Genomic DNA, 11,382 nt, shown 5'->3' with positions numbered 1-11,382 from the left:
AGCCCCGGCCATGGAGCAGCTCCTCATGACTGAGCCCGCAGGGAGGAAGAGTGAAAATCCAGCTAAAAAAAATTAAAAAAATATATATATATATATTATATGTATTGAAATTTCTCATGTAGTAACAGCCCCTCTGACCCAAAAAAAGCAGGGATGGGAAAAGCTGCTGGCAGGTGGGATTTGGCACGGCTTCCATCCCGCTCCGCGTTGGCCCAGCATCCTCCAACGTGGACGTGCCAAGGCAGCATGAATACGCTGGCACTCCTCCCCGGTGTCACAGTGACCTTCAGGAACATTCTCCGCCTGTTCCGCACAATGCCCCAATTAGCTCCAACAGCTCCTGCAGCGCAGGGCAGGATCCTGTCCTCGCCTTACCTTCCACCTTCCTGGATTACCTCTGGTGGCCAACCCGGGCTTAATCTCCCTGGTCACACCGAGAGAGAGAACAGCGTGGGGTGGGAGGGCGGCCGTGTTGCAATCTGCACCACGGCAAATACTTTCAGTAAACGTTACACCCTCTAGGAAATGTTGCCTAATTGCAGAAGGGGAGCGGCCGACAGTTAGGGAGCAAAACGTGGGCTGCCTCGGTTTTCCTCTGAGTGCGGCGCAAGGAAAGGGGAGAGTCATTACCAGAAATGGTTTAAGTATTTATTTCTGCTATGTCTTTTGTGATCCTAACACAGGCGATTTTACATGGACTTTGGACACCTGGTTTCCTCCGTGTTTCTGTTTGAATATATATACATATATATATAAATAATGTGCATTCATTACCAGAAAAGATTTAGTTTTTTATTTGTACTATGTATTTTCTAATCCTAACACAGGTGATTTTACATGTACTTTGGTCACCTGGTTTCATGCCTGTTTCTTTTTGAATATATATATATATATATAATGTGCTAACCTTGTAATTCTAAGAAGGCTGTGACTTCTTTGGAAGGGACGTCCATTCCCCTTCCACCCACCTGCAGGAATGTAACACAGCGAGGCCTCCGAAATCTGCTGAGTTTTATAGAACTTGCCCAATAGGCTTAAAAGTCATTAGAGTAAGAAATAACAGCCCGAGTGATTGTATAATCCTTATTATGCTGGAAAACCAGGCCCAAAAAAATACCGTGCAATAGAAAAGAATGCGTGCTGCCAGCACAAGCAGTTATAGATATGCTAAGACAGCACATGTTTAATTCAAGGTGGTTCTTCTGCCGAAGGGTTTCTGTGACATGATTTGCTGCACAAACAACATTTGAGTCATCTGTTTCGGGAATCACACAGTGGGGCAGCTTGCTGCTGCGTTTTGTCTGTTTAGTGTGTAAAGGCGGGTTGTTTCGGTGCGATCGGCCCATTTGCATTCCACGTTTCCCATCCTGTGGGAACCATATGAGGTTCAAGTATAAGGAGCTAGTCCCTTGGCTATGAAATATATCAAGATTTGTATAAGAAATATTTCTACTATAGTAGATACGATAATACGGTTATACAGATACAATAATAAGGTTATATTTCTTTTCCAAAATTCTCATGAAATCCAAGCTACAAAAGCAAGGTGCGTGGTACTAAGACAAAATTTAAACCCGGTAAAAATTAGAATACTAAATGGGAGAAAATTCCTTTGAAAAATAAATGTTCTGTGTCATTTCTTATGCTGAACCTCAAGGCAAACCACTGAGCCTTGCCCTTCACCAACCAGGAACAGAGAGCTCACAGCCCATGGCCCTAGCACATGCAGCAGGGCTCGGAGGGGCTGCATCTTCCTCCGTAACCAAATTATTTCCCAGAGCAGATGACAGAAGGAAGCAAGGTGCAAGAACACAAGGCAGTGTTTTCTTGCTGGAGAAAACAATTGGACTGCCCGCAGAACACGTTACTGTAGGAGTATCATGCTTTTCGGTGCTTCTTGCTATAAATCAATGCAACTTGAGGATGGAAAACTACCGGTGGTTGGTGAGCAAAGCCTTGGCAGCTCTTCCCCCCCCCCGGATCCTGAGCATCACGGTGCTCGGGGAGCAGGGTTTTCCCACTGGCAAGCTGCTGAGCCGCAGCGAGCGCTGGGGGCTGGAGCCCCGGCCGTGGGTTTCCACCCTCCTGCCGTGGGAGCGGGCGCTATCTGGCCGATCTCCTGCATTCAGAGATGCCTGGGGAGTGACTCATGTGCTGCCGCCTGTGCTCCCCGTGCCCTTTTCCACCGCGAACTGGAGGGTCAGAACGGCGTGTCGCTCACAAAACAATGTTTTAGTAATGCTGGGCGGCTGCTCTCCCCCACCCCGGCACACAAAATAATTCCCAAACTACCTGCGGAGCCGAGAAGAGGTCAAGCCCTTTTTTTTTTTTTTTCCTTTACTTAGTTTTGCATTGCTTTTTCCTAGCAATAATGGTGTTTTTTCACAGAATGTGCTTTTCCAAGGGGCTACAACACCATCAGGGAGGGGGAAGCCCACCTAGGCAGGGCTCGTGGGGCCACGGGCAGGTATTGTCTTGTGTGCAGCAGCGCTGTTGGGTCAGAAAGCATGAACTGCCCTTGGTTCTGCAAGAAATCCACTGTGAGAGTTGGGAAACTCATAAACTCTTCCAGGTTTTTGTTTCTTAACCTATATGATGGGGAAAAAAAAGTATTTAAGTATTGTGGAATTGAACAATAATTGGTAGTTATAAAGTACTCGGATATGCTTATTAAATAATGCATCCTAGTGCCTCCCACCTTAAAGAAAGTTGCAGGCATGGCTTGTATCCATCGTAAGGTATCGCAGGGCCGGAGGAGGAGCAAGAGGAGGCAGCTGCCTGCCCCTGCTCCCACCTCTCACTGCACAGCAGGCATGCGGGCCCCAGACTCGTGGAAATTAATGATTAAGCCCAGACCGAAATCCTGAAACAAAGCCGTGGAGTTAGAAGACAAATCCGCCGGGTTCAGACCCGAAATCCAAGCTTTCTGGCTGGCTGCTGAGGTTGTCTTGTTCCGAGGCCAAGCCAAACCACCTCATCACACCTGCATCGTCGGAGGGCAAATCCTCCACACCGGGGTTTCTCTAGCCAGCTTTATCATAGCGTTAGACTTAATGGGCTTGAGTCTTTTCCAGGCTAATTCTGTGACTCTGTAGCAGGACCAGTTTTCAGCACTGCTGAGCACCTGCAGCCCTGCTCGGGGTCAGGCTTTTGGCCTGAAGTCCAGGGAACTCTGCAAAAACTTCCATGGTTTTCAGCTGGCCTTGTATCAGCGTTTTGAGGAAACTGGGACTATTTCTTGGAAAATGCTCCCCCCCACACACACACTTTGTTGTTGCCGCTCTGTTTTTGTAGGGAGCCCTTCCTGGTGTTTTGCTCTCGTTCCGCTTCGGGGCTGCCACCTAGGGAGGGCCGAGGCGCTGGAGTAACGTTACGTGCTGCCTGAGGTGTGGCGGTGGCAGAAAGAAAGGCGAGCAAGGAAGAAAGCAAACAGCTCTCGTACGTGACTTTGGTCACTTAACGGGGGAGGACGGGGTGACAAGCAGCTCTCCTCTCCCACGAACAGGCCAAGGGCTCCACCTGAGCACGTTTTGGCCGTTTACCTCCTGCCACCTCAGCAGCCTTCCTTCTCCCACCCATGGGAGCGTAAAGCGCAGCCCGCCCGTGTAGCTCATCCCCGACAATGGGAAGTGCTTTGGAGCACCAAAGGCAGGGGCAGTGGGTTGGAAAAAGCAAGGAGAGGCTCTCAGCCAGGAGGAGCGGTGACCCCACGGGCTGAGCTGAGTGCTGTGATGTCCCCCACATCACAGGAGCTGGCCCACCCCACAACCAGGACCTGCACCGCCTCAAGAAAAACAGAACCAGCAGGAAAGGTGTCATACTCCCTGCCTGTGTTTGCTTTTGTTTTTCTGTGCTATTTCTAAAAATACTCTCTCCTTTTCCGAGCTCCTTCCCTTCCCTCCTGTTCCTCTGGCTTTTCCCATTTGAAGAAGTGACCTGTTCTCAGCATCCAGGGGAGATCCTGTGATAATGCCGTGGTCTCCAGGCTTGGCAGCTCCTTTGTACGAGGACCCCATTGCATTTTTTTTTTTTTTCCAGTTGGCAGTGCCGTGATGGCTCTTTGCTGCTGCAGGTGCTTTGCTGCAAGTGGCATGGGAAATGCTGAGCTTCAAGAGCACCGAAACCCACTCCTGTCGGAGCTGTCTCCGTGCAACAGATGGCCTTGTGGAGAACAAAGCAGAGGGCCATTTACAACGAGGAGGAGTGTGCTTTGGCGAGCGCAGGATGTTTGCTCTGCAGCTCGGGGGAACCAGCTGGTAATGATGCAGGACCTCGGCGCTTGGTGCCCATGGGAAAGCGGTGGTGCCAGGCTGCGTGCAAGCCCTGTGCATGTTTGTTTCTCTCTAACAAAAGCAGGAATGCTTCAGGCAGGAGGAGCAGCTCTCTTTCCTGCTCGCAGGGCTCTGCTAACACATCTGCTTTCTGCTCCGCATCATTGCTGAGGCTGTCCCAGCAAGCCAGCACCTCGGTGTTACAGCAAAGCAGTGCTGACCTGCCAGCCTCCATCCTCTGCCTTCCCCCAGACTCTGCCTTCCCCTCATCCACGTGCATTTAATCTTTCAGCTTCCTATCTCCCAGAAACGCCAAATCAGCCACCGAAAGCCCCGGGGCTTGGTGCCATTGCTATGAGACAGGGACATGAGCTTTTGTGCCTGTGCTACACCATGTAGCCCAATAAAGTCCAGCCCTTTACCTCCCACCTGCTTGCCCATGTCATATTGTGCCAGAGTCAAAACCAGGAAGCAACGCAAGGCGATAAGTTACGAAAACCAGCAAGGAGCTGGAGGAACCAGTTACAGGAGAACTATGCTGGTTTACTGCCAGGATGGCCAACGTGCAGAATTCCTAGGAAATTCAATAAGGGCATGGGGAGGAGAGAATGAAAAAGAGTGGTTTGTTTATTTATTTTATTTTATTTTATTTATTTTATTTTATTTTATTTTATTTATTTTATTTTATTTTATTTTGTTTTATTTTATTTTTTTTTTTTTTATTTCTTTTTATTTTTTATTTTATTTTATTTTAATTTTTTATTTTTATTTAATTTAATTTCATTTATTAATTTCATTTAATTTAATTTTTTAATTTATTTAATGTATTTATTTAGGAATAAACTCCTGTCAAGGTGTAACTTTTGCCTGTTGTCAGAGCAGAGGGTCACCATCTATTGGAAGTCTCCTCCGCTGGCCTTTCCTTGCCCTGCTCACTTGATTTATGCAGTCAAAATCCAGAGGAAGGGTACGGGTACGACGCCATCTCGTTAGGGGCTGAAGCCCTGATAAAACAACCTGGGCTGATTCACTAGCAGTGTGATGCAGGCTCTCAAATCATTTGTGGCATCCTCAAAGCTGGCGTCGGGCACCCAAATCCCATAGAATCCGAGTTTGATTTGGGCTCTTGGCTGCCTGGACTTTCCCAAAAAATGCTGGCTGAGAATTTCCTGCTCCACAGCATTACCTGCTGCGGTGTTTTCTTTGGGCTCACACCGCTTTGGGACGCTCTCGTCGCTCGACGTGCAAACCCTTTTTCAGCACCAGGCTGCTGTTGGCTGCGTGTCGTCCCGGTTATTCCTCTCTTGCGAGCTCTTCAATCCCTGACAGGGCCCCATCTGTTGCCGCGAGTTACTCCCGAGTGTGCCTCACACCATCAGCCAGGGCCAAATTTTGATGCCTGTTGTCAGTCGTGATTTGCATAAGCCAGCAGGACCGTCCCATGGAGCCATGCTATTTATATTTTCTCACTGAGCAGCCCAGCAAACCTGAGCATTTATTTGGCAGGGCCAGCCTTTTTGTGGACTGCTCAGAGTGCCTCCTAACAGCTCCAGGTGGTTCCCTTGCAACTTGGCTTCCGTGTAGAGATGCTCAGTTAGCACCCATCAACTCAGCTCCGTCTCATCCAGGATTTAATTACCACTGAAAACATAAAACACCTCCAAAATTGTTTATAAAAAGCACATTTCTGGAATCCTGAGGTCCTGGCCGGGAACACGGCTCAGCTCAGAAGCCACGAGCAGCTTCAGGGTGAGCAACGTGCATGGTTTTATCCCACCCTGCTGTGTGCAGAAGTTCCTGAAGATGGGATATTAATTAGCAAGGAATGGGAGACTGCTCAGCCCCGCCATGGCCATGCCTAAAACTTCTCAGCTCTGATTATAGAAGAATTGCAATTAAAAAAATCTAAGTGTTAAATGCAGGCTGTGCCTAATTCCTTTTTTTTTTTTTTTGCCATACTTCTGCAGTCAGCCCAAATTCTCCGTAGTCTTTCGCTGTGTTAAAGCAACTGCTTTGTTCCCAAGCAGTTCTGGGACAGCCCTGATTTCAGGCCCTGCTCCGAGGGGATAAAAGCCAAAGACGAGGCAGCAGCGCCGAGCTGCACGTTTTTAATGCGTCCTACTTTGCTTTCCCTCTATTTGAGGCCTTTCCGAGGCTCTGCGAGTGGTTATTGAAAGGATAGGCTCCCAGTCATCAAATAGCAGATAGTGAATAATGAGTTAGGCTCCCGCTCAGAAACCCAAACGGGTTTGTTTAAAGTGGTGTTTGGTATGCAAATAAAATTAGCAATCCAAATGAGGCTGGTTCTCCCCAGAGTGTTTGCTCAGCCTCTCCCTGGCTTTGGCTCCCAATTGCAGGGGCCGAGGAAATGGTTTAACGTAGTCCATTAAGTGGTTTGCCTTTGGACACCGAGATTAAAAGGGTACCTTTATCAAATATCGGGCCCTTTGGTTCTCCCAGACCCACCCTGGGGCGTTTTGCTGGCCCAGGGCAGCGGCACAAACTTGAACTTGGAAGTGTGATGCCACGTACTTTTAAAGCAAGTTCAGGATATTTGGGAAAAATTAAACGCTTTGAAAAAGGCAGGTAGTTTGATAAAAGTATATATTATTCGTTAAGCAACTTGTCCCATACTTAAATCCACTCCTGTTGAGTAAAACAACCAAACGACGTGTTCTCTGCGGTCTGAATGTCTTGAACTTTGCTCTTGAATCCGTTTGGGTTGTAACAGTTGTGCCAGGAGGTGCCTGTTAAATTTACTGCCCTGGGAGCTGGCTCCACCTACCTTGCCGAAAATAAACTGACAAAAGAATATGAAAAGAGCTTCTCCTGAGCAGCAGTTTCCTAAGGGGGCAAAGTATTGTGTTTTCAACACCACCTAAGTATCCGAATAGCCAAATACAGTGAATTTCGGGCTGAGATTCTGGAGCTGTAAATGCCCCTACCACACTGAGAACGAGCCTTGGTGGTGTTTGTGCTTTCGTCAGCCTTCAGGTTGATAGGAGCTGTTTTTAACGTACTGAACTTTTTATTGCTCCATGATGAGTCATAAAGAATTTAGAAGGGTTCAAGCTGTTTTTCCGGTTAGATGTTTTGATTCATACAAAATACTAGGAAAATTGAATGCTTTTCCTTTGCCTTTGCTCAGCTACATGTTAGAATTTCCTTTTTTATTTTTGCTTGGTTTTAAAATTCTTGATTGTAGGCAAGGAAAGGAGATGCTGAACTTTCTTTTAAACCCATACATGGCTGTGGCAGTACGTTAAACATTAATCTTAGTAAGTTAAAGCCAAATGAGAAGCCTGAATACTTGGAGTCTACAACAAAGTCTCTTGGTTATTTTCTTCTGCAATTGTCTGGACAAGTTATTTTGTGTGTGCGCCTGAGCCTTCCCAATTTAACATGCAGGTAACACACAGCACTTTGATTGCAATGTGTGCAAGGAGTGTGGGGGAGAAGGGCACGTTGGTCTCGTGAGATGGAGGGTGCAGCATTAATGGACTGTGACATTACACTACAGCAGTATGACAGCAAACAAAGCCAGTTCTGAAGCCTTATGTGATGACGAGCAGTGTTAAAGCATCAACAGTTCCCCTTGTATAATGGGAGGCAAGCAAACAGGAGATGGTTGAGGGATATGTTCAGTAAAATGATGTCCCCAGCCTCATGCTGGGCTTGATCATGTAAAGGCATAAGGCGCTGTTGCCTGATGATAGAGGATGGATTCACATATGGTGTGTAAAACGTAGCTCAACAGACCCCAAGGACCCTTTTTTGTATTCCAGAGCACAAGCTGGAGGCTGGTAAAAGGATATTTCATTTAAATTTAATTTCAGGAGAACCTGTGATCACCTTAGAATGCTAAGCATATCCAAGTGAGGGCTTTGGGGTTTTGGAGGAACCAGTAAGGCTGAAAAAAATAATTTCTACAGTCTTAAGGGCAGTATTTGTCACTGTTTTTCAAAATTTTTAGTATGAAAGTATTTTAAGTCTAAGATTAATACAAGGAAAGCAGGCAGAAATGAAAGTTAAACTTTTTTTCTCCAATATAATATTTGGCTTACAAAGCTTTTTTTTTTTTTTAAATACACTGGTCTCCAAGGCAAGTATTAAGAAGTTGTGCCCTTACCTAGAAACCAGAGACAGCACTGCGTACACTATTTCAAATTTATTTAGCATTTTAAGTATTGCTGAGGATATCATGAGGACCTGGAAGATCCACTTGCCTTGCTCTTACGATTACTCCTCAAGCATCAAAGTGGAGACTGTGCTGAGGAGCTGGCAACATCCCCACGCCGAGCTGGTCTGCACCACGAGGTGCACAAGTTTCTGCTCTTGGACAGCATTTACTGGATTAAATTCATGCATTTGGGAATATTCTTTAGTTTAAACACACAGAAATCTGCATTGTTTCAAAATAAATTCAACACAGAGCTGGGTTGAGATTCAACTGTTTTATTAAACACACAATTAAAATGCTTAAAATTTATAACAAGCTCTAAAGCAGCGAAGCAGCAAGTTTAATATGTAAGATATACACATGCATTTCTACAGCCTGTGAAACCATCTTTCCTACTTAAATCTTTGTGTTTATCCACACATGATAAAATACAGTGACAGTAAATATTCGTCATCATAATTACAGTAATTGGTAAAAGAATACGTGAATGCAATATTAAAGACTACAGTCATACCTTTGGTCTCTGTAAGAATGTTTTATACATACCTACCCTTTAAAATTGACTACACAGGACATTGGACTGGATTTTTTTTTTATTTCCAACTTACCCAAGAAGACATTTTATTAAAAGGGAGGTAGTTCTTGTTTTTACTTCTTTTAAAAATAACTAGCAAAGGGCAGTGCTGCTGCAAGGTCAGATTTATTTCATTTCGAGGAACACCTTGACTCCAAAAACCCACTTGAACATCATGGTGAGCATCTCATGCAGAGAGAAACAGAAACAGGGAAACTTCCAAGAAGAAACTCCAGCTTCTGTGAAATACCAAAGTGTTGGGCAAGGAGAGGCACAAAGAGAAAAGGGAGAAAGGAGTTCAACAGATGAAGTTTAGGTATAGCACAATTAAATGTATAAAATTGACGGGACACCGCAGTATACCAGAGGAAGTAGCACCCTTCCATGAAAGAATTGTGCTGTGGAAAGGGATGTTGCTTGTACCCTGCAAAATGAGACTTGCCAGCATGACTCACTTTCAAGCAGGACCCAGATAGCATCTTCACCGCCTGAGCGGTTTGGGGCAAGGAGATTTCCTAACTGGGAAATTCCTGGCAATGCAGCGAGGCTGCGCTGTCCTAGCTCCCGTGCCTCGGGGCACAGGGTGCTCAGCAGGTGAGGCCGGGAACACGTCCTGCAAACCACGGTGCTGGATGCACAAAAAATCCGACAGCACAAGAAATCCAACAGCTGGCACAGCTCATTGCTGCTTCTCACTACGGGAGGACAAATTTAAGCTGGTAGACGCACGCGGGGAATCAGAGCACTTCTCAGGAAGTCCACCTTCGTTATTGCATAATTAACTATGTCCCAAACAGGTTTGCTGAGCTGAGGGCTTTTCAGACCCTTTTATTTTATGACACTTTACAAAGTACTTTTCTATCAGGGTAGAAATGAAATAGCCCTTATCTGAAGTCGCAGTGTAGTAACAGGACATACTAATCTATTGTTAAGTTTTGCTCATTTAACAAATTATTTCCCAACAGAAGCAGCTGCTTTAACCGATAGAAAATTCAGATGGCAAAATGGCCCAAATTTACCCGGAGAAATTCCCTCTGTCTCAAACAGCAACAACAAAAAAACCTTCACCGTGTTTTCTTTGTTGAGTAGAGGAATAACTCTGTAGGATGAAGGGTAAGGTTCAGGAACTATCAGCTTCCTGCGCTGTGGAGCTGGGAGGTTTCTGCCTTTCATCCATGCTTGCTCTTTGGGCTAAACATTGCCAGGGCAATGGACTTATTTCTATGAAGTCCTTCTCAGATCTACTGGGTTGTTACAACTGTGCCCATCAAACTTCAAATAAATCTGATAATGGGTCCAAAAGTCACTAACGTACAACTAGCGAGTTCAGAAGCCTGGTTTCTTAGGGAAACAAGTTAAAAAACCATACCCTGACCTACCTATGAGTTACGGACATGCACCCTTGTGTTCCCTTGACTTCCCATCTCCCTGTCCCTGTGCGTGCATTGCAGAACACCTCGGGTGTCACCGAGGCAGGCACAGGACCACTGCACTTGGAGGAGCTTTCAGCACAAGCCCGGACTCCATCGAGAAGGCCCAGGCATCAAACTTCACTGCTTCTTCTGAAAAAGGCAAGATTTTGTTCTCCACGTTTCCGTCAAGACGAAGATTTTTGCCGATGCGATTGACGGCATTACCAGACAGTATTAGACAAAACTAGCTAGATCTAACTTTGCCTGGTAAGACAGCAATCAGCAGGCACTCAGGCTAGAGGAAACCACCAACATTAAAGCAATTTTTTCAGATCCAGGACTAAAATGATAGGAAGGGGAAAGGCTGAGAGCCTCTCCCATAGGCATCGGTAACCAATAAATATTTACCTTACAGGCAGCATAGGCACAAAAACACAACCGTTTCCAGTTCACTGGCATGAGGAATAAATAAAAATATTGTAAGGAACTTGCTTCACTTACCAAGGGCTCTGTCCTGCGCATCCATGTTGCTACGAATTTGCTCACCATGCCCATCTCGTGCAGCTCCGGCAGCCGTAGCACAGCGGGGTGCAGACGCACGTGTTTCAGCTGCACCCTAAAGGGCTGTGCCCTCGTTGGTATTAAAACTCCCAGACAAAATTAGGCCCAATGAAGACCAGGTCTTATTTCTAGGATGGTAGGATCAGTACTGCCTGTGGAATTGCTCTCCTGTGAAACTGAGTTAAGTGAGATGAAAATTGGTAGAAGGGGAGGGAGGAAAAGATATTGAGGCCGAGGGGATTTCTCTGGGTTACTCCTGGCTCCCATGACTCACTGTCTCTCTCTCAGATAACACTGAACGGACACTTTCCTAGGCATAAATCATCATGGGGGAGGGCTGGGGAATTTCCCTGGTTCCATTTCTTTTTTTTTTCTTTTTTTTTT

This window comes from Anser cygnoides, chromosome 23 (genome assembly GCF_040182565.1).
Source record: "Anser cygnoides isolate HZ-2024a breed goose chromosome 23, Taihu_goose_T2T_genome, whole genome shotgun sequence".
NCBI lineage: Eukaryota > Metazoa > Chordata > Aves > Anseriformes > Anatidae > Anser > Anser cygnoides.
Note: the sequence above shows the minus strand (reverse complement) of the source record.